Here is a 24241-nt window from a genome sequence, read left to right on the forward strand (position 1 = left end):
AACACAATGGGAATAGTATTGCTGCCTAGCTCATAGGGTCCTGCACAGGGTTGTGTGTTGGAAGAGCGCCCAGTACCTAGAAAATTCTCCGTGTTTGTCCTTTATTATTATTATTCATGTGTGAACTGCCCCTCTTGGCCTGATCCCATTTTCCAGTCTGCTCACAAAATCCCCAACCTTGCCCTGTTCACCCACCAGGGGCTGTACTGTCGCTGCAGTGGATTAGCTGATTCACATAATATGCCCCTCTAGACTGTAATCATCCTTTAGGCAGGAACACGATTGCTTATTTATCTTCTGTTCCAAACACCCAAAACTGTTCTTATCCTGGTCTCTGTAAATACTGCAAGTGCCTCAGGACACAGGGAGAGAGGGGAGTGGCTTCAGCCCTCTAGGAAATGTGTTTGGGACAGTGGGACAAGGTGGCACCTGATCTGGGTCTTGAGTGAGTGCAGTTTTTCTGGGCAGGTGGTAAAGGTGTGAGGTAGGTGAGTCTGCCAGGTGTAGGTAGTAGAGTCAGTTATGTCCAAAAGATACACAGGTCTCTGAGTAGCTCTGCTGTGTGACCTTAGAGTAGTCACAGCACCTCTCTGAGCCTCAGATGTCTCCTCTTTAACTGTCTAACAAGAAGAGAACATAGTGGGAACATGATGGCTGTCGTATGAAACTGGTTTGGGTTCATACCCCAGCTCCAAATCTAACTGGCTGGATGACCTTGGCTATAACACCTCACCTCTCTGAGCCTCAGTTCCCTCATCTGTAAAATGGGAGTCTTTGTGAGAGATTAAAAGAAAAAAAATGTACGTAAAGCAGGGTTTCTCAACCACAGGGCTATAGACATTTAGAGCCAGAGAAGTCTTAGTTGTGGAAGGCCATCCTGTGCATTACAGCCATTTCACGGGTATGCTGCACCCACCAGATGCCAGTAGCACTCTCCCCCGCCCCAGTTGTGACAACCAACAATGTCACCATGCCAAATGTCCCCTGAGAGACAGAAGCACCACCAGTTGAGAAGCGCTGATAAAAAGCTCCTGACACCGATGGCTGGCACATGGTAGATGCTCAACAAATGTTAGTCCCCTCCCAGCTGTGACGATGGGCTTCAGCTTCAGATGTCTGTCTCAGGCGCACATGCACAGATCCCATGCCTCATCCAAGAATTGGTCCACGCTGCCAAAAGGACTGTCTTCACTTGTGGGTGGAGCCCACCCCTGGCCCATCTCCAGCTCTTCTATATTCTATCTGATTCTTCTGGGAGGTTTCATCCCCACTTAAATATGATACAACTTTTAATAAATTACTTAAGCTCTCTGCACCTCCTTTCCCTCTTCTGTGAACTGTGGACAATAGCCGTACCTACGTCATAAGGTGGTTAATACATGGAAAGCGCTTGGGGAAAAAAAAAGAAAGAAAGCGCTTGGAGCAGATAGTAAGCATTCTGGAAGTGAAGGCTTTTATTTGCATTGTGTGCAGAATCCACAGATTCATTTGGCTACAAGGAGAAGAAAAATGGGCTACTGGTGGGTTCGAATGTAAGGATATCATTTATTTAACAAGAAGTCCAAAGGATATTGGTTCATCTGGCTGATTGAGGATTCGCGATGTCATCAAGGACCAAGGTACTTCACCCCTGCTATCCTCATCATGGTGACTTGCCATCCCAGCTTTGGGGCCTCAGAGTCCCAAGACGGCTATTACAACAGCAGCATCACCTGCCAACACAAGTCCAAGGCAGGCTTTCTCTTAGACTTTCACAGGCCAGGCTTACCCCTGGACCAAGAGCATAAATGTCACTATCAGTTTACAATAACCCTGCTTCGTCTCCTGGGACGTGGCTGCCTGAACAACGTGGGGTCCTCTTCAAGACAGAAGCGTCTGCCACAAGCACCTGCTCTGTGCTGGGTGTTGGGAGGTGCTAGGACTAAAGAACTGAAAAAGACCGAAGATGTTGAGGCCCTCAAGGAGCCGACATCATTCTAGCAGGGGTGGGGCAGACAATAATGAATGAAACCTAGCAAGACAACAAGTCTTGTCGTTCATTCAACGAGTGTTTGTGGAAGGCCTACTACGGCCCAGACTGGGATACAGCAGTCACACGGCAACTTAGGTACCTGCCCTCGTGATGCTTCTAGTCCAGACCAGGAGGAGAAGGAAAATAATCAAGTTAATAATCAATCAATAAACAAATGAGATCTTTTCAGCTTCTCCAGAGTGGGTCAGTGTCACCTCCAGGCCTCTGCCTCAGGTCACTGCCTACCCCAGGTCTTATGACTCAGCCAGGGAGCTCCGCACTGGTGTGATCAATGGGGACTCCCTTGGTCCAGTGCCTGGCTGCCGTCCAGCTAATGCTGGCACAGAGCGATTCACTGAACCAAACATGACCAAGCAACCACAACCCGGGAGAGATTTATTTTCCCAGCCCTGTTTTGGCCTTGACCTCTCCCTACCTTCTTCGCCATCACCTCCACCCACACCCTCCAGGATCTCCAGTGGGGAGCCGTTAGAACCAGTATGTCTCCAGGGTAGAGCCTAAAATAGGCTATAGCTGGGAAACATTCACCAAAAGAACAGAGCGAGAGAGAAAAAAAAAAAATCTTTCAGTTGAGAGTGGAGGAGGAGGGGGAGCAATGATAATGATAGGGAAATTCTCTTCTAACAATTTCAGAGTTTCTATTGCCATGTACTTCGCCAATAGTGGGAAATACCATTTCGTTTCTGCTGCATATGTATCACAGGTACAGAGAAGAAGTTAGTGCTGCCTGGAAACATCAGACAGTTCCTTATTCCCTGACGAGCCTCTCAGATTCTGCAGGCTCAGGATTTGGAGGCTGCCTTCTCAAGCTCTGCTCAAAAGAAAAAAATAACGATTAAGCAAGCAAAAACAAGGGGTGGTTTCTGTCCATCCCAAGTTGAACAAACCGATGAGAAATGAATTAAGGACTGCCCAGGACTGCAATATTTCCCAAATGCAAATGAGTTCTCAGTAAGTCAGGCCAGCTGCCCAGAAAGTCTTTTCCCCATTCTGAGCACCAAGAGCAGCTTTCTGAGAGGAAGAGAGGCATCTCCACCCTTAGCATTGGCCAGAACAGCTGGACACCGAACGCAATGCGGGACATGCCGGCCAGGGTTCACTTCTTCAGACCAAAATATTTCCTCCCATCTAGTCCTAGGTGAGCCACCCTTGACTGTCCAAGTCAAAACTTCCCCCAAAGGAAGCCTTGCTGTTAGAAGCAGATCTCTCCAGAGGATTCTGGATCAAGGTCTGATTTGAACATAATGGATATCAGATTAAGTCAGGGCTCCAGGGCTTTGCCAAATCATATTCCTGCCAGGAAGCATTGGAAACATAGCCTGGAGGAAACCAAGAAGGAAATGCTTAGAACCCTTGGTTTGAGTCCCAGCTCTGCCACTGATAGACATGCTTTCAATTTTCCCAGCCTTTGGACATTGTTGTGGCCCTAGGGACCAGCTGCCTGGGTTCAAATCCCGGCCCCACCAACTTCCTAACTGTGTAGCTTTGTGCCAGTTACTTAGTCTCTCTGGGCTTTGATGTGTCTATTTGTAAAAATAGGATCAATAAGAGTTCCTACCTCAAAGGGTTATATGGATTAAAATACTTCATAGATCCAAAGTGCTTAGAATGCTGCTGCCCAACACTCAATTCAGTGTTAGCTATTAGAACTGGGTGAGGCCGCGATGTTTGGTGGTGTGGCAGCCTTCTTGACAGCATGAGGATGGTCACTGCTAACCAATTGAAGATGACAAAATAGCAGAGGGAAAGAATCTGGATCTTTGATGTCATGGAGCCCCGGAATTAACCAACTATCGATCTGCTTTCCTTCTGGACTTATTATATTAAAAGATGATAAAATGTCCTTATTTAAGCCACATGAGTCATGCTTCCTTTATTTGCAACAAAAGGAATCCTGATATGCCCTCCACTTAGATGAACTGATTCCTCTACTGAAAGGAAGACCAGGGCTGCCTGGGTGGCTCAGTCGGTTGAGTGACTCTTGATTTCTGTCAGGTCCTGATCTCAGGGTCATGGGATCGAGCATGGTGCTTAGGTTTCTCTCCCTGTGCCCCTCACCCCATTCATGCATGTTTGTTCTCGCCTTCTAAAATAAATAAATAAATAAATGGGGGGGGGGGGACGCCTGGGTGGCTCAGTGGTTGAGCGTCTGCCTTTGGCTCAGGGCATGATCCTGGAGTCCTGGGATCGAGTCCTGCATCGGGCTCCCTGCATGAAGCCTGCTTCTCCTCTCTCTGCCTGTGTCTCTGCCTTTCTCTCTCATGAATAAATAAATAAAATCTTAAAAAAAAAAAAAAAAAAAGGAAGGAAGACCAAACACCCAGTTTCCATGGGACAATCCCATCTTGTGCCTGTTGTCCCAAAATAATTATTAGTAACGTCCCGCTTTGGATGATTATGATCACCCTATCTTTGAAGTACGTGTTGTGCTCTTTCCAGTTCTCTCTTAAAATGCAGATGCCCCAGCAGGGTCCTGCTCTCTACCACAGTGTTTTCCAAGTACAGCAAAGACCTAAGGATTCTAACACGAAGGCTGGAGTAGGGGTAAAATTTAAGGGAAAAAAAGGTTCAGGGGATGTCTGACTGGCCTAGTCAGTAGATCATGCAACTCTTGATCTTTGGCTTGTGATTTCAAGCCCCATACTGGGTGTCTCAGTTAAAAATAAAATATTTAGGGTACCTGGGTAGCTCAGTGAGTTAAGCTCCCAACTCTTGATTTCAGCTCAGGTCTTGATTTCAGGGTCATGCTTTCAAGCCCCCCATTGGGCTCCATGCCCAGCGTGGACCCTATTTTTAAAAATTATAAAATAATTTTAAAAATAAAATCTTTTTTAAATTTTTCAGAAAAAAAGTCAGTGCATAAAAGGTAAATTATACAACTTCGTCAAGACCCGAGATTGACCTGGTTGGTGTATCTTGAAATTCTGTAGCCAGGGATGCCAGATGGTTTCAACAGACATACTGGACACACATTTATATGTCTGGGGTTTTTTTTTTTTCCTTTTTCAGTTTATTTCCTGGCCTGAAAGCTCAAAAATAGGGCTGCCCAGTCCGAATCCAGACACCTGGCAATCCCAGTGGCAACTTTTATGGAAAGCTGACGGTTTCCGCTTTAGCCAGCAGAAACACAAACAGCCACACCCTCTCCAAATGCCATTTATGCTGCAGCCTGCCTTCCAAATTTCCTGGGCAAATTCCATTCCTGGAGTCTTGCTGAAAGGAGGGAAGTTCCAATGCCAACTGTTACCATTTCACACCGTGTCCCAGGCACTAGTCAGATTTGGCAGCAAATTCTCACAAGTGCGCTTCATAATTATTACTACATTATCATCCCATTTTATCGATGAGAAACTCGAGGCTCAGAAAGAAACCCAATCAAGGTCACTGTATTGGTTGAGATGGAGACAGCCACTGTGATGAGACCCTAATAGTAATAAATTTTTCTAAATAGAGCTTATTTCTCTCTCATATGATAATCCAGGCATAAAGAACCCAAAGCCGGTATGGAGACCTCATGGCTCCTTCCAACTTGGGACTCCACTATCCCTGACATGAGGTGTTCACTGAGTGCTCCACGATGGTTTTTCTGGCACCACATCTCAACCAGCAGAAAGAGAAAGAGGGACGGTGAAGGGAATGCTTGGTCCTTTTAAGACCGTAAACTGGAAGTTTCACACATCACTGGCACTTCCATCCGATTGGCCAGAGCTTGGCCTTTCAGGTGTGTCTGACCCTAAATCCTCAACAAGCCATCTCTCAGGTGATTCCCTCAGGACTGTGAGAATCTCATTTCCATTGACACAGAATGGCACCAAGGACACCTAAATATTAATTGAATGCACGAATGAATACCTCCAGTACTCTCTTTGGTTTCCAGGTTGAGAGAAACCTCACTGTGACGCCTGGCACTGTTCCCAGGCAGTGAGAACAGTGAATGAAGCAGGCAAGGGTCCTTGCCCTCCTGGAACTGACAGCCTAGTGGCAGGAGAGGCGAGGAATAAGGACCCCAAGAAGTCAACCACAATGTCTGCCAGGTGTAAAGGCTATGGGGAAACAGAGAGAGGGGACACAGCAGGGAGTGCTGGGCCAGCACAGCCCCAGAAGGTGAGAGAAAGGAGGTGACATTTTAGCAAAGGAGTGAAAGAGGTAAGGGAGTAGGTCCCATATGTGTTCCAAGCAGAGGAGACAGCAGGTGCCAGGACTTGGAGACAGGAAGAGCCAGGAGTGGAGAAAGCAAGGGGCAGGCAATGTAGCTAGCTATAGGAGATGGGCTAAGGCTAGACTGGGAGGCTGGATGGATGAGCTGTGTAGGTAAGGTTGTGAGAATGCTGGCTTTTTCTCCATGGCAGGTTCTGAGCAGAGGAGACATAGGATCTAACAGGATCCCCCTGATTGCTCTATGGGAGGAGACAGCAAGGGGGGAAGATCAGAAGCAGTGAGACCTGTGAGGAGGATACTGCACCAGTCCAAGCAGGAGACGTGGATGGTTTGCACCAGGTTGAAACTAGGAGAGAGAGGGATAATTGGTCTGTTCTGGTTATATCCTGCAGGATTTGTTGAAGTGCTGGGAGTGACAGAGTTAAACACGACTCCAAGGTTTTTGGCCTTGGATGGGGTTGGAATTGACCAGCATGGGGAAGACTGTGGGAGGAGCAGGTTTGGGGGAGAAGGTGGAGAAGTTGGCTTTGGCAGTGTTAAATACCAAAGCCAGTAGCCAAGTGTTGAGTGGGCAGTCAGATTCACAAGCCCAGGGTTCAGGGGGAGGCCAGCCTGGAGATAAGAATGCAGACATGGTCAGGACATAATGATAATTAAAGCCACGGGATTGGGCAAGATCATCCAGGGAGGGCATGCGGTGGGAGAGAAGAGACAAGGATGGAAGACCGGGCCACATTGACGTTCAGAGCGAGGGCAGCCAGCAAGTGGACACCAGAGCAGAACTGGAGAGAGTCCAGTGTCCCTGGCTTCCTTAAGAAGACCAGACACATGATGGAATCTCCCATGACCTCGTTTCCTGTCTCAGTTCAGTCATTTCCTTCATGGCTCCAAACCTCAGTTTCCCCATCTCTTAAGTGGGGACGTTAAGAATCCTGCTCTGTGGGCTCTCCAAGGGAATGCAAGGACGCCATGAGACTTTACGGACCCCAAAATGCTTGAAAACATGAAGAGCCCTGCACAAATGAAAGGGATTTCTTCATCTACTGCCCAATTTAAGATACTCAGAAACATGAAACCAAAGCAAAAAAAAGGAAGAAAAAAAAAAAAAAAAACCTTTCACCAATTCAGAGAAAACTAAAGAGAGGTGATGACAGAGAAAGAATTACATATAGCTCCACGCAACAAAATGCATGAATTTTTGAAACATCATGTTGAGCCAACAAAGCCGGATAGAAAAGAGCACATGAAGTACGACTCCATTTATCTGGTTCTCAAAAGCAAACAATGTTAAGCCGATGTTAAACCAGCTCTCAGAGGCCCACACTTGGAGGAGAAAGCTGTAAAGAAAAGAGCACAGCGCTTACCATGCAAGTCAGGGCACTGGTTTCCTCCCAGGGTTGGGGAGGAGGGGTCTGGGATCCCCATGAGCCGCACAGGGGCTTCAGGGGGCTGGCCGCATTAGATTTCTTATCCCCAGTGTTTGACTTGCATTCAATTGATGTAAGATAGATTCTTGCAGTCCTTAGTATTGTTTTTCAGTAGTTAAGTGAATGGATGATTTCACAAAGATTCACTTTATAATAATGTATTATGAGTCATTTTTATGTCTTATGCCCTTTTCTCTATGTGTTCTCTACTTCCCAGCTTAAAAATGTATTGAAAGCCTTAAAAATACGGATGCCTGGGTGGCTCAGTGGTTGAGCCTCTACCTTTGGCTCAGGGCATCCTTGCATGGATCCTGCTTCTCCTCCCTCTGCCTGTGTCTCTGCCTCTTTCTCTGTGTCTCTCATGAATAAATAAATAAAAGAAAAGAAAAGAAAAAAGGAAGCCTTAAAAATAAATATACACACCTACATCCATACACTTTGACCAAGTTATTCTCATTCAAGGACTCTAAAGGATGAAACAATCACACACTAAGACAAACTTTGATGCACAAAGATGTTCACTGCAGTGATACTTAGCATCATATTGGAACAGACCAAAATTCTAATTGCATTAGGCTGTTTTCACAATTAGGAAATTAGTTAGCCATCTAAAAATCTGCTATCAGGAGTGCCAGGTGGCTCAATCAGAGGTTAAGCATCCAACTCTTGATCTCAGCTCAGGTCTTGATCTCAGGGTCGTGAGTTCAAGCCCATGATGGACTCCTATGTCCCTTAAAAAAAAAAAAAAAATCTGCTACCAAAGAGTGTTCAATGGAATAAGAAAATGCTCACAGCACATGGATAAATGGGTAGAAAAAGAGCAGAATATAAATTACATGCAGACTGTGATGTCAGCATTGTCAATATATATTACATAATCGTACAAAGAAGACAGGAAGGAAATATATAAAAATGAGAAGAGTAGATACATCTGGGCAGTGGAATTGTGGGTATTTGTTTTTTTCTATACACTTAGATTTCTCAAATTTTCTACAGTGGAAGCATATTACATTCATTCTTTAATATATCGCTTTCCCCCACCTCCTCTTAATTTGGACCTCAGATGCAAAAAGTAGTTAATCATGCTCCTCAGGCCATGGAACCATCAGCAGCATGTGAGTGTGGCCTCTATTCTGTTTTATTTTCCCTTACTTTTGCCTTCACCCCCCCTCCTATGTCCCTCTCCCCCACGGACACCCACTTAGATATATTTGAAGTATGTTCCTTCTATCCATCTGCCATATGTCTGTTTGGATACATGTGTATCCAAATAGACATAGTGAAAAAGATATAAAGAGATCAAGATAAAGTGTCATTTTATGATTATTTTTAAATTTCTACATAAATGGCTTAGAGCTGTGCTTCCGATGCTATCTTACCTTTTTCACTCCACATCATGTTTTGGAGATGGCTCCCTCCCTGTTGCCGTTTGTAAATATAACTCACCAATTCCAACTGCTGCTTAGTATTCACTGTGTGAGCACCTCACCGGGGTACAGACTGCTTTGCCGGTTTCCTCCTGGTCCAGGACACACTGGAGGACTACATTTCCCAGTGCCCCCTGCAGGTGGGTGGAGCCACAGAGGGGAGCTTTGGCCCAGGGATGCCTGCGGATCAAGTGTGCATCGCCTCCACCCTGGTGAAGAAATCTCTCCGTGTCCTCCCTTACCTGTTTATTTCCCTTAAACTGACTGGGATGACAACCCCAGAGTGACCTTGGAAGCCATAGGTTGAAGGTGGCAGGGCGACCCTCAGCCTGGGTCTGAGTGCCTGCATGGAGGGGAGCCAGACCACTGACCAGTGACATTCACTTCAGACTATTATATGAACAAAAAATAAAACTTCCACTGGGTCTGAGACTTCACATAGTTTAGGGTCTGTTTATTACAGCGGCTAAAATTAACCCTAACCAATAAAACCGTAGTCTGCTTATCCGTTTTTTCCTGCTAGACATGATTACCCGAAATCTTTGAAGCAACGCTATGATGAACATATTTCCATTTGCATCTGTGAGCAAGGTTTTTTACATTGTCTACCAGAAATGGAATTGTTGGGTTGGGCTAGAGGTATTTTGCTTACCTGCCCAAAGCAATGGCAGAGGCATCCAGCTTTGAAGGCAGTGACAGCAGAACCTTTGGCATTCCCAGTTAGAATGTCTGTGCTCTGTGGGGTCCTCGCTGGAGTCATCCCATAGAATAGTTTTGGCATTGTTCTTGGGGGGCATGATCCCTAAGACGGGCTTCCAGGGCACCCTTGAGATTCTGTGAGCCCCCCCAGAGCCGGTAATAAAATTACTAAAGTGAGTTCTATTGTTTATAACTTCAAATCCCTGATTTATGCTAGACCAGGAGTTGGCAAACTTCTATAAAGGGCCAGATAGTATATATTTTAATCTTTAAGGCTTATATGGTCTCTGTTGCAATTATTCAATTCTGCTCTTGTTGCCCTGACACAGATAATATGTAAATGATAGGTGTGGCTGTTGCCAATAAAACTTAATACATAAAAACAATAGCCTGAGGGTCACCATTTGCCAATCCCTGAGCTAGATAAAAAAGAGAGAGAGAGAGAGAGAGAGCTCTCCTTTCCCTAAATCTCTATGTAGACATTGTTGTCATGTTTTCTGATCTTAGCTCTTTGGTAAGCTTTTTTCGATCTATTTTGAGGTTCCACACAGAGCCTCACACATTACCTCGCCTGAAGTAGGCTGCCTGAATGAGAAAATGAGTTGGTGAATGAATGAACATATGGCTTTAATTTAGAGGTGGTCACACTGAACAACTCAGGCAAAGACCAATCAGAACAGGGGCCAGCTGCATACAACCTGTGCAACTGAACTGTTATACCAGGGGAATCCAGTCCTGCTCCATCAAGCTACCCTCTGCCCACCAAGCCCCACACCCACCCAACCAGGCTTCATCCCACATCCCTCGTAGGCATCAGTTTGGGGTTTGGTTTCCAAATTACAGAAGCTAATGAGGAACAAGAGCAACTGTGGGGGACCCAGTTCTCAAAAGCAAACTGTGTTCCAGTGACTAATCTATCTTTTGCTCCTAGTATTTTTATTCTTCTCGCAGAAATGTGTATGAGTCACAGCTCTTGTTGGAGAATTTTTTTCAACATATCACTGTGTGTATCTCCATCCTGCAGACCTGCAGGGTCTGGGTGCTGTTGGCAGGGGGCTAATGATTTCAGCAGCAGCAACAAAAGCTGTCGTCACTATAACCAGGACTCCATTCCCCAGTCTCATCAGCCTCCAAAAAAAAAAAAAAAAAAAAAAAGGAAAACATAATTGATTCAGTGTCTGATGGAGGATGTGGCACATGGAGTGATTAGGCAACCACAGATTCACACATTCTTCTACCAACACCCTTCTTTTAAGACCCTTGCCACAAGCACCTCTCCTTTCAGAAAACCTGCTTGATGCCTCTTGATCTCAAGGACTTTCTTCCAGCTCTAAAACTACTATGATTTGCAAATCAAATCTCATCCTTTTCTGATCACATTTCTACCCTGCAGTGGATTCCTGCAGCCTCTATGGAGAAAATTTCTATTCTACTCCCATCAACCAATTTGTGGCATTCTTTCTGGAGCGTGAAGTCATTTCCACGTGGGTGTGTTCTCTCTCTCCTGCCTAGTGGGGTGGACAGAGCCCATTTGGAAATTAGAAAGAGATGAAGTCAGATCTCCACTCAGCCCCTCCCTGGCTGTATGACTTCACCTCTTGGGACCTCAGTTTCTGCATCTATAAATGGGATGATGCTGATTATCATAATAATAGAATGAATGTAGCTGGTGTTTCCTAAGCCACTGCTCGAATAGGTAAGGGTTTTTATCTATTTTGCTCACTGCTGATTCTCCACAATCTAGGAAAGAGTCTGGCACTGTGTAGGGTACTCAACAAATGTGTTGAAAATGAATGATGAGCGTCCCATACTTGTCCAATCTTAAGAAGTCCCACTATTCTCCACAGTCAACCTTGACTTTCCCTTTGTCCAACTCCAGAAGTCTCATCTCTCAAATCCCTGGGTTACTTTATTATTCAAAGATTCCTAGGATCCAAGGGGTAGAAATCCAACTCAAACCAATTCAAGTGAGCCAGGGACTGTAAATAACAAAGTCTACACTAGCTTCATTAGGCACAGCTGGATCCAGGTGCTCAAAGAAAAAGAGACTGTTTTTGTTTTGTTTTGTTTTGTTTTGTTTTGTTTTGTTTTGTTTCCCAAAAGCGTATTTTGCAAAGCTGTGTGATTAGCCAGGATTGAGACATATGTCCAATCACTGACTCTGAACACCCAGGCCTCGGTTAGGTGTCTTCCATTAAGAGAGGAGAGGAAGGTGGGTTCTGCCCAGACCGCATGGTTGGAAAGTAGAGAGGGGGTATTACCCAGGATCCACTGAGGCTCTAGCGCTAGAAGAAGGGGAACGGAGGCTGGCACAACAAACACAAAGGACAAGGGAGGCTGTGCTGTCTAGCAGTCTCACCAGCCTCCACTCCAGCCTGTACCACTCTTTCAGGTTAACCTCCATAAAGAGCAGCTATGATCAAATTATTCCCTTGCTCAAGTATCTCCAGTGGCTCCCTACTGCTGGCTGATGTGATTATAATTTGCTCTGATTGGCATGGAAAGACCTCTGCAACATGATACGGGTCTTCCCGCATCCCAGGGATCAGTGAGGAAGCTGTTCTAAAAATTCCAGGAAAGCAAAGGTAAAGCATGGAATTGGGAAGCAAAAGTCAGGATGCAGCCACGGATTCCGGAGACATCCATCACTCCACCAAAACTGCTCTCACCAAGGTCACCAGTTTGGACCTGCAAGTCCAAAACTAACAGCTATTTCTCCATCCTTATTTTCCTCCATTATTCAGTAGCACTCAGCACAATGAGTTTCTCCCTCCTTCTGTTTTGCTGGTAAGTGCTGGAGGCACTCAGGCAACTCCCCTACTCCACCTCCACTCCCTCACCCCCCCCCCCCACTCCCCACTCTATTCATTCTCTAAACCTTAAGGAGTCCTAGCCTATCATAGACAATGGGCTGAGGACACATTTTTAACCCAAAAACATGAAGCTTCTTTTTTTTTTTTTTTAAGATGTTCTATATTTATTCATGAGAGACACACACACACAGAGAGAAGCAGGCTCCCTGCAGGGATCCCTATGCGGGACTCCATCCCAGGACTCCAGGATCACACCCTGGGCCTAAGGCAGGAAGGCAGGCATTAAACCACTGAGCTACCCAGGAATCCCAAACGTGAAGTTTCATTCATGGAAGTCCACTGGGGGCTTCAAGTGTTCGTCCCTTTTAAAATAAGACACAGGAAAGTGATCTGTCCTTCTGACCTATGGATTTTGTATGAAGACTCAATGTCTGGAGCCATGGCAGCCATTTAGGAACCATAAACACTGTGCCATCATGGTGGATGGAAAGATGGAAAGAATCTGGATCCCTGAATGCTGCTGTCGAGTCACTGAATCAACCAAGCCTAGGACTGTCATTGTTTAAACCACATTGAGCTGGGTCTTGATTGACTTGTAGAAAAGAATTATCCTGATGAATATACCCCATGAATGGTGAAACTTCCAGAAACAGTGCTAGCTATGGCCTCCCTCCTCAGATGACTCCAGACCCATTTGTGAGGTACAGAGTGGGCATCTTCCCAAGCAGTCCCACAGGCACCTCAAAAACATGTCCCAGGGTCAGGGGATGGTAGAAGTAGATAAAGGGGATTAAGAGTACACTTATCTTGCTGAGCACTAAGAAATGTATAGAATTATGAATCATATTGTACACCTAATCATATGGTACAACTAATATAACACTGTATGTTAAATAATCTTCAATAAGAAAGAGAAAAAAAAGAGAGAGAAAGAAAGAGTCCCAACTTGAATCTATTATCTCCACATTCCCCAAAAGACCTTACCCACTGTTTATAGAGTGATGTTCCCATTTCTTTGCTCATTTAACCAACTCATATTTACTGAGTACTTATGTGCATTATGCTAGATGTAGAAGAAAAAACAGTGAATAAGACAAAGTTCCTTCTTTTGTGAAGCTTATATTCTATTTGGAAGAGAGAGATAGTAAACAAATAAACACATAGCCAATGACAGCTAAGAAATATACAAGATGTTTTCATAGTGAAATACATGAAGGCACATCCCTAGATAGGGTGATACAGGATGGCTCCCCTAGGAAAGAAATGATTAAGTTGAGATCTCAATGCTGAGCCAGAACCAGCTACAAAGCATGAAAAGAATAGCTTTCTAAGGAGAAAAAAAATGGCAAGCACAAAACCTGGAACATTCTAGGAGCAGCAAGGAGGCCAGTGAGGCAGGAAAAATTAATAACGTGATGAGTGGTAGGAAAAAAGTCAGAAAGGTAACGTGCAGGCAGGCAAATGCATGGATTTCATGCAAAGTACAGTGGGCAGCCAGGGAGGAATTAAAATAAAGGTATGACATGACCTGATTCTGGTTTGTAAATAATTATGCTGTTGAGTGGAGAATAGCCCTCAATAATAAAAATGACCATAATTAATCCTTTCATAATACATACTGTGTGCCAGGCATTGTTCTAAAACCACCTATAGTTTCAGGGTCACCTGGCTGGCTCAGTCATAGAGCATGCAACTCTTGATATTGGGGTGGTAAGTTCAAACCCCACAGTGAACTTAGGGCTTACTTCAAAAAGTAAATTAAGGGGGATCCCTGGGCGGCTCAGTGGTTTCGTGCCTGCCTTTGGCCACGGGCGCAATCCTGGAGTCCCGGGATCGAGTCCCACGTCGGGCTCCTGGCATGGAGCCTGCTTCTCCCTCTGCCTGTGTCTCTGCCTCTCTCTATATATATATGTCTATCATGAATAAATAAAAATAAATCTTAAAAAAAAAAAAAAGTAAATTAAGGGCAGTCTGGGTGGCTCAGCAGTTTAGCACCGCCTTTGGCCCGGGGTGTGATTCTGGAGACCCAGGATCGAGTCCCACGTCGGGCCCCCTGCATGGGGCCTGCTTCTCCCTCTGCCTGTGTCTCTGCCTCTTTTTGTCTGTGTGTCTCTCATAAATAAATAAATAAATAAAATCTTTTAAAAAAATAAAAATAAAAATAAATTTTTAAATGAAAAATAAATTAAAAGGGGTGCCTGGGGTGGCTCAGTCGGTTGAGAGACAGACTCTTGGTTTCAGTTCAGGTCATGATCTCCGGGTGGTGGGATCAGCTCTTTCGGGGCTCACACTAGGCGGGGAGTCTGCTTGGGGTTCTCTCCCTTGTGCTCTGCCCCTACCCCCTCTAAAAATGAATAAATAAATCTTTTTAAAATAAATAAATAAGTACTTTCTATATATTTTTTTATTAGAAATAAAGGATTGGGCACCTGGGTGGCTCAGTGGGTTAAGCACCTGCCTTGTGCAAAGGTCATGATCCTGGGGGCCTGGATGGAGTCCCAAGTCCTGTTCCGACCCGCTACTCAGCAGAGTCTGCCTCTCCCTCTCCCTCTGCTGCTCCCCGCTCACTCTCTCTCTTAAATAAATAAAATCTTATTTTTTTAAGATTTTTATTTTATTTATTTATTCTTGAGAGACACAGAGAGAGAGAGAGAAAGGCAGAGACATAGGCAGAGGGAGAAGCAGGCTCCGTGCAGGGAGCCTGATGTGGGATCAGACCCTGGGCTGAAGGCAGATGCTTAACTGCTGAGCCACCCAGGCGTCCCTCAAATAAATAAAATCTTAAAAAAAAAAAAAAAATACAAGGATCTCTTTCTCGTTAAATCCACATAACAATAAGAATGAGTGTGGTGCCACTATGATCATTACCATTTTATAGATATGAGGCCCAGAGAGGTGAACTAACTAGCTCAGGACCATGCAGCAATTAAATTAGAGCCAGAATGATAGGAAACAGGGAGACTAGCTAGAGGCTGTGCTGTAATGGGGGGTGGGGGAGGACACGGGAGGACCTGGCTTGGTCTTGACAGCTAGTACTGCAGATGGAGAAGGTCTGAACCTGGGATATAATTCCAAGATCGAAAGGAAAGCCCTTGCTAGTGGTCTGAACAGTATCCCAGCTGTGCCTTCAGATTCCCTTCTCCTGGGGGGTCTTTCGTGGGTTTGGGTTGTTTTTTGTTTGTTTTTTGTTTTGTTTTTGTTTGTTTTTAAGATTTTATTTATTCATTCACTCATGAGAGACACAGCGAGGCAAAGGCAGAGGGAGAAGCAGGCTCCCTACGGAGAACCTGATGCGGGAGTTGATCCCAGGACGCAGGGATCACGACCTGAGCCCAAGGCAGCCTTTCAACGACTGAGCCACCCAGGCGCCCCTTCCAGAGGGACTTTGAACAGGAGGTGCCCCCCCCACACACCCCTTATCCTGCAGCATGGCATCTTGTTCATGGGGCACGACCACCACCCCTGAGAAGAGCTCGGCGCTGCCACAACCGCCTCCGGCCCTGCTCTTGCCCGGCGCCTCCGCACCTTCGCCTGGATCCCAAGATAAGAGGCCGCCGAGCGCCGTGCCCAGCGCCGCGCGGTCGGAGGAGGGCACTTTGCAGACGCTCCCTGAGGCTCTGCAAAACTTCTATTGTGTCGCGGGAGACAGAAAACAATGCGAGTGGCCCAGATGCTCCCAGGCCAACCCTAGCGCCGGCAAACACCCACCGCCCCGCCCGGGGCCTGGGGCGCCAGAGCTGGGGGCAGGCCATGGGGGGCACGAGGGGAGCCAGATGTGCGCGGGACACTTGTGCCTGCAGCAGGTCGCAGCCCTCACCCATGCACGTGTCTCTCTCTAGGCCGAGAAAACCAGAGAAGGGGGAAGGCAGGCCAGAGGTGGCCAGCTTGACCTTTGAGGGGAGGCAGGAGTTTCTACAGAGCCTCTGGGACTCCCCTGAGTATCTCTTCCCACTCCCCAGAGGCTGGGAGGGCACCCTCTCGGTTCCTCATCTGGGCTCAGTGTAGGGTGAAAGTGTGAAAAGCTAGGGACCTACCCACCCCCAGGGCCTGCTTTGGGGCTTTTTAATAAAAACTAAGTGCTCAGAGCCTGGGCAGAGAACTCACCTCGTGCAAAGCACAGTGCTAGGCTCTGGGGATTCAGAGAAAAGGAAAGCACCCTGTCCTCCAAGGGCAGGGTGGAGGTAAGAAGAGTTCTGGGCGCAGAGGTAGAGGCTTAAGGCAGAAATCAAGGAGGCTTCATAAAAGAGGGGGCCTTTTTCAAGTGCTCTGAAAGGGCTGAGAGGATGGCTCAGGAGCTCAGCACAATTGTAAGCTTCTTGATTGCCGAAATCTGTTGCCTGGGTTGATTGTCATCTTCCATAGGACTCAGCGCTGAATATTGCTGCTTCCCAGTTAATATTTGTTGAAAATAGAATAAAACAAAACGAAATGACAGAGGGGATTCCTTTCCTCGCCTTCTTCCTACCCTTCTTTTAAAAAACAAACAAAATGACTAAACAAATAAAAGTTGCTCAAAAGAAGCCTATGTCCTTTTTTTTTTTTTTTTTTAATGCACAGGCCATGTCATATCTTAAACTTTTTTTTTTTTTTTTTTCTGATCACCAAAGGAATATGTGCATTGGTAACACCTTGGAAAAACCCAGATGAGCATATAGGAGAAAATAAAAATCACCTATATTTCCACCATTTAGAAATAAGCACTCTTAACACATCAGAGTCGTCCTCCCCAGGCTCTGGTGGTTATTTTATTATTATTGAATGTAGGAAATATGTGCAGTGAAATGCCCAGATCTGAAGCCTATGATTCAACGAATTTTGACAAATGCCCACACCATGTGTATGCCCCTCCAATCAAGAGCTGGAACATTTCCATCATCCCCCAAAAGTCCCTCAGGTCTCCTTCCAGTCAACCCACAACCACCCCAGGCAACCATCCTTCTGTTTCTAGCTCTGTAGATTACTTTTGCCTGTCACATAATTGGAATCAGATGGTACATGCTCCTTTGTGCCTGGCTTCTTTCATTTAGCAAAATGCTTTTGGATTCATCTATGCACCAGTAGCTTGTTGCTTTTCATTGCCGAGTAATGCTCTAGTGTGTGGAGGCACAACGTGTTCGCCTAGTGCCCCTAGGGTGATGTTTTAGGTTGTCTCCACTTTGGGGCTATTATGCATAAAGCCACTATAAACGTCGTCGGACAAATCCGTGCGTGGACATAGGTGTTCATTTTTCTTTTTTGGTGTTTGTTTTTCTTAAGCGAGCACTTTAAAAGGGGGATTGCCGAATCACGTTAACTTTTTTTTTTTTTAGATTTTATTTATTTACTTGAGAGAGAGAGAAAAAAAGAGAGCGTGTGCAAGCAGGGGAAGGGGCAGAGGGAAGGGAGGCAGGCTCCCAGCTGATCCCGCTGAGCTAGATCCTAGGACCCCTGATCATGACCTGAGCCCAAGTCAATGCCCAACCCACCAAGGCACCCAGGTGCCCCCCCCACCCCACGTTTAACTTTTATCAGAAATTGCCAACAGCTTTCCAAAAGGGTTGTACCGTTTTGTAAATTCACCAGCACTGTGTGAGGGTTTCAGCTGCTTACTACTACTAACTTTCCATTACACAAGTAATACATGGGTCACCGTCCCGCATCCACCATTCCCTCCAGAATAACACTGTCCGCAGTTTGGGATGCTTCCTTGCAGAGCTTTTCCTGTGCCTTTATATACATAAGGAAATACCCACAGAACACACATAGTATTATTTTGCGGTGATGCTTTTTACAAAAAATGGGAAAACATCTCCCGTTATATGTTTCTCTACTGTACTTACCATGCTCGACATACCATTTATCCCCTGCCTTTACTGTCCTCGCAGGTAGGACATTAGCTCAGCTAGAGAAGAGAGTTTGTATGCTCTCCCAGCGCTATGAGTGTCAGGCATAGAGCAATGCTCCATAAATATCTATGGAATGCAAGAATTGTGTGTGTATTGTTCTGCAACTGGCTCCCCCCACCCTGTAATCTGTTGTAGATCTTTCCACATCGATACTTATAGATCTGTTGCCTTCTTCAGCCTGCTGCATAGTATTCTGTGATAAGGATATGCAAAAAAACTTTTTTTTAAGATTTTATTTATCTATTCATGAGAGACACACAGAGAGAGGCAGAGACACAGGCAGAGGGCATAGCAGGCTCCCAGCGGGGACCCTGATCTGGGACTTGATCCCAGGACCCAAGGATAATGAGCTGAGCAAAAGGCAGATGCTCAACCACTGAGCCACCCAGGAATTCCCTCCGATTTTTTTATTATTAGGAGCATCCTAATATCCTGTGCTTGCCCCCTTGGACACAATATTTCTCTACAACAGGAGAAAGGATGATTGAGTCAGAGGGTCTGAATATTGTAAATGTGAATAAAATCAGCCAAAGGGAGAGGATTTCTACCACCAGATATTGCAAGATCAATACATTGTCCACTTAAGACATGGCGGGAGGCATGGGGTGGGGGGATTAACAATAAACAATTTCTATGATTTGGCGAAAGGAGGGTGATGGGGAGAAGGTACTGTGAAAGTTGTAGTGGAGTGTGATTATGTTTGGACACCAAGGAGTCACTCTGGGTTCACATTATGGCTCTGCCGCTGAAAAACCATATGACCTCAGGCTAGTTACTCAATCTCTCTGTGCCTCAGTTCCCTGTCTGGAAAATGGGAACATGATACTGGAAAACAGGAACATGAGAGCAACCACCTCAAACAGTTGTCAGGAGAACTGACACATGTGCCACGTGCTTACAGCAGGGATGGGCACTTGTTAACTATTCAGTAAGCACCGTCTACTATTCTTCAACCAAAGTGTGTTGGTGTCTAAAGAACTCACTCACATCAGTCATTTTCTTTCCCTCCCAGGGCCACAGGCTTTTCCATCAGCTGACCCATGGCATGTATGTATTTTAGAGAAAGGAGAGATGGGGGAGGAGGAGTGGGAGGTCTGAGGGAAAGGGGACCCAGGCAGGTGCAGCTTTATAGAACCAAGAAAGAAAAGCGTTTCCAGAAGCAAGAGCCTTTCACTAAGCAGGAACAGAAGCCCCAGAAGCGAGTGCAATGAAGACCTAGGAGAGACTTGTGGCGGGGTAGCTTCGGGAGGGACATAGGAGCAGAAGCCAGCTGCACAGGGGACAGGGACAGGGCCTGAGCCCCAGGGCAAAGGAGTTGGTCAGAAGGGGCAGTCCTCTCCTGAGAATCTGACCAGACTGGACTGGACCTGAAACAGGACAGGAAAAAAAAAAAAAAGTTTTTTTGGTTTTTGTTCTTAAGGATCACAGGTCCAAGCTGGTTTAGGGAGAAAATTTTTTCAAGAGCTGTGAGCACAGAGTCTGAGAGGATGGGAGCGAGGGCTGGGATAGTCAGGGGCTGACTCTCTCTGAATGTTCATGCCACAGTTAGATGTTGCACAAATGTCTCTTGAACGGTTAGCCATGGGAAGGGGAAAGGCCCCTCACCCGCCCACCCCACACTCACTCATTTCATCATGAGATACCAAGAAATACAAAGCACCGTCCCCACCCTTCATTCAGGGTGGATTCCAGCCTACTTGGGAAAAGGACAGAGGGATAAGAAAAAAGTAAAGTCATAATGAAAAAGTGAAAACACAGGAGACAGATCTGGCTGAAAAGCAGCTGCAAACTGGCAGCCCGCAAAAGGTTTTCATGGCCCGCAGGGAGACGAGTTCAAATTTGACTCCGTTGCCACCCATGACATAGAGGAAGTTTTCACAGTAAGGTCTAAGTTTCTCACACTACACAACCTACACAGCAGCAAATTCTATGTCTCCCCCTGCAAAATGCAAATATCTAGCTTGGTCCCAAGGCTCCTTCCCACCTCCACTCTCCCTCGCCTACTGTCCATTCTCCACATGCAGCCAAAGGGCTATCATGAGGACCTAAGTCAGATTGTCTTCCTCCTCTGCTCAGAACCCTCCATGGCTCCCACCTACTCAGAACAAAAGTCCTCACAATGTACAAAGTCCTACACAATCTGCCCACATTACCTCTCTGTCCTTAATTCCTTCTACCCCCTTACGCCCTCTGCTTGAGCCACACAGGCCCCCTTGCTGTTCCTAGAACATTCCAGGCAGTCTCCTCCCTTGGGACCTTTGCACTTGCTTCTCCCTCTGCCTGGACTGCTCTTCTCCTGGGGAAGCAGTATCCCTACAGCTCAGTCCATGAATCTTTTCAACCTTTCCCCAAATGCTACCATATCAGTGAGGCTTCCCTGTACCCTGCTCTAAAAGTTCACACTGTTCCCGACACCTCTACCCCCTGCCCTGCCTTCCGTTTCTCCCATAGCATTTATCACCACCGCACATGCTAGATGGTCTATCTGTTTTGTTCACATCTGCCCCACATCCGTTTGCAAGCAGTGTCTTTGGTCTGCTTTTACCTCCATGGACTCTCTGGTGCCTGCCACAGCCCTGGCACACAGTGAGCACTCAAGCACATTTGTGCAATGAGCGTATGTCCAGCTTCTCTTGGGCCGTCAGAAGAATTTGGCATCACTGGTCAGGAGCCAGAAAAGAAGGGGCCAACACCTTCCCTGTGCTGTTCACCATAGTCCTCAGCTGGGCAGGTGACAGCCCTGTACAGGAAACCAAGAGCCCAGCATCTGGATCCCAATTTCTCTGTTAAATCCTTTTTTCCTTGCCACCTCCCTGTCCCTGCACCTGCCACCCCCAGTGCCTGGAACACCCTTCTTCCATCTGCCTGGCAACCTCTTCCTCATCTTCTTTTTTTTTAAATATTTTATTTATTTATTCATGAGAGACACACAGAGAGAGGCAGAGACACAGACAGAGGGAGAGGCAGGCTCCATGTAGGGAGCCCAACGTGGGCTCGATCCTGGGACTCCAGGATCACGCCCTGTGGGCTGAAGGCAGGCACTCAACCGCTGAGCCACCGAGGGATCCCTCCTCCTCATCTTCTAAATCAGGGGTCAACAAACTCCTCCCTCTAGCCAGATCCAGCCCACCGCCTGTTTCCCTGCAGCTCTGGAGCTGAGAATGATTTTTACATTTTTGCTTTTATTTTTTATTTTTATTTTTTTTACCAATCTTTATATATTTATTCACACATTTGATAAAAATGTCACAGTTAGAGGTGAAATCATTACAATGACATAATAATTGTACAGACCGACTCCAAGTACAGAGTCGAGTTGCAAAAATCAGAACATGAGCAACACACAGCTCCTTAACACCTGTGCATTCATGCACTCTTGCCCACGGTTTTTACATTTTTAAATGGCTGCGGGGAGAAAAGTCAAAAGAAGACAACTTTGTGACACATGATAACGATATAAAATACCAATTCGAGGGTCCATAAATCAAGTTGTGTTGGCAGAGAGCTGCACCCTTTGTTTACCTGTCCTCTGTGGCTGCTTTCAGGCTGGAAGGCCAGAGCTGTGTGGTTGCGACAGAGGCCGGGAGTCCTGTAAAGTCTAAAATATTCACTATCTGCCCTTGACAGGAAACGTTCACCAGCCCGGGTCGAATCCCTTTGTGAGATGTACAAAAAAACAAAAACCACCAACGTCTTTCTCAGCCTTTGCTCCTCTGTGAAACCTTCCCTGGTTCTGGGACCCACTTTGGAACTGACAACCACTCCCATTGAACCCTGTCCCCTCACTGCCTGGCATTTGGGACGATGTGTTGTCCCCTCCCCCTCCACAAGGTCCAGGGCTTTATCGTGCGGGCTCAGATCCCCCCACACTGAGCACACTGTCCGACAGTCGGTCAACACTGATTAATCTTTTCTGCGGGGGGAAAAAAAAACTTTTCTGCGGGGACCTGGGCCCCCCCACCTACGCCCTGCATCCTGTGTTTTCCTCTGTAAAGTGGGAGCCTTGATCCCTGAGATCCCCAACACTGCACGAAGGAGGGATCCTTGCATTCTCACCAAGCAATATGAGATTATTTGACCCAAATAGATGTTTTCTTAATTTTCAATTTTTTAAAAATTGTATTTATTTGGGGATCCCTGGATGGCTCAGCGGTTTAGTGCCTGTCTTTGGCCCAGGGCGTGGCCCTGGAGTCCTGGGATCGAGTCCCACATCCGGCTCCCTGCATGGAGCCTGCTTCCCCCTCTGCCTGTGTCTCTGCTTCTCTCTCTCTCTGTGTGTGTGTGTCTCTCATGAATAAATAAAGAAAATTTTTTTAAATTGTATTTATTTGTTTGAGAGAAAGAGAGCTTGAGCAGGGGTGGGGGGAGCAAAGGGAGAGGGAGAAGCAGGCTCCCCACTCAGCAAGGACCCTGATACAGGGCTTGATCCCAGGATCCTGGGATCATGACCTGAACCAAAGGCAGACGCTTCACCCACTGAGCCACCCAGGCACCCCAACCCAAACAGATTTTTTTTTTTTAAGGGCGATCCCTGGGTGGCGCAGCGGTTTGGCGCCTGCCTTTGGCCCAGGGCGCGATCCTGGAGACCCGGGATCGAATCCCACATCGGGCTCCCGGTGCATGGAGCCTGCTTCTCCTTCTGCCTGTGTCTCTGCCTCTCTCTCTCTCTCTCTCTCTCTCTCTCTCTCTCTGACTATCATAAATAAATAAAAATTAAAAAAAAAAAAAAAAAAGGCATCATGAGGGCAGCCCCGGTGGCGCAGCGGTTTAGCCCCGCCTGCAGCCCAGGGCGTGATCCTGGAGACCTTGGATTGAGTCCCATGTCAGGCTCTCTGCATGGTGCCTGCTTCTCTCTCTGCCTGTGTCTGTGCCTCTCTCTCTCTCTCTCTCTCTCTCTGAATAAATAAAGTCTTTAAAAAAAAAAAAAAAGGCATCATGAGAGCACCCTAGGTCACCGACTCATAGACCAGAGACCTGATGTGTTTTGCTTGGTTTGCATTTTTTCTAATTTTCTTTTTACTTTGATGTCATATAAGCCTAACTCAGTCCACTGTAGTCACTAGTACTATCTGGCCCCCGTGGGCATTTGTGTTTGCCATCCCTGGATGGAGACTTAAAGATCAGTAGAGCCATGCTGCCCAGGAGCCCTTTAAAGAAATCAAAGGGTAGGAATGTATTTAGATCAGTTATTCTCAACTGTGGTTGAACCAAAATTAAGCAAGGAGCCTATGAAATGCAAATTCAGGCCCACCCCAGGCCCACTGAATCCTACACTCCATTGTTTGTGGTACTGGATATGGATTCTTTTTCAAGATTCTATCAAAATGTTTATGCATTGCAGGTGAGAATATGTATTGAATCAAGCTCCGCAGATGTGAATTTGGCTGTACCTGTCAAAATTATTAATGTACCTATCTCTTGACCCAGCAATTCTACTTCTGGGAATCTGTCTTCCAGACCAGAACTTCTTAAACTTTAATGTGCATAATACAAATCCCCTGGGCACTTTTTTAAAATGCGAGGCCTGATCCAGCAGGTCTGGGGTGGGGCACATGATGTTGCAGTTCTAACGAAGCTAGTCCTGGAACACTTTGAGCAGCAAGGTACTACATCCACCCCCCCACCCACACACACACCTCCAGTGATGCACATACAAGATGATCCTTCATACCATAGTTTGTCATTATAAGTATTGGAGATCACCTAAATGTCCATCAATAGGGGGCCAAATAGGTGCTTCCCTACAGTAGAAACTTACACAGCCATGCCAAGTACCAGAGCAGCTCTTTATGTACTGGTA

The 24241-nt window shown here is 46.3% G+C and overlaps 1 long non-coding RNA gene across 1 annotated transcript; it reads right to left on the reverse strand.

Moving 5' to 3' along the window:
- Positions 1-1456: 1456 nt before the first annotated feature.
- Positions 1457-9136, reverse strand: LOC118352276 (uncharacterized). Its single transcript, XR_007405564.1, has 4 exons — positions 8997-9136; positions 4713-4819; positions 2706-2843; positions 1457-1712 (listed from the first exon to the last, which is right to left on the reverse strand). It is a non-coding gene; the product is annotated as an uncharacterized LOC118352276 (long non-coding RNA).
- Positions 9137-24241: the final 15105 nt, after the last annotated feature.

The sequence above is a fragment of the Canis lupus genome, chromosome 24 (assembly GCF_003254725.2).
Source record: "Canis lupus dingo isolate Sandy chromosome 24, ASM325472v2, whole genome shotgun sequence".
NCBI classification, from domain to species: domain Eukaryota; kingdom Metazoa; phylum Chordata; class Mammalia; order Carnivora; family Canidae; genus Canis; species Canis lupus.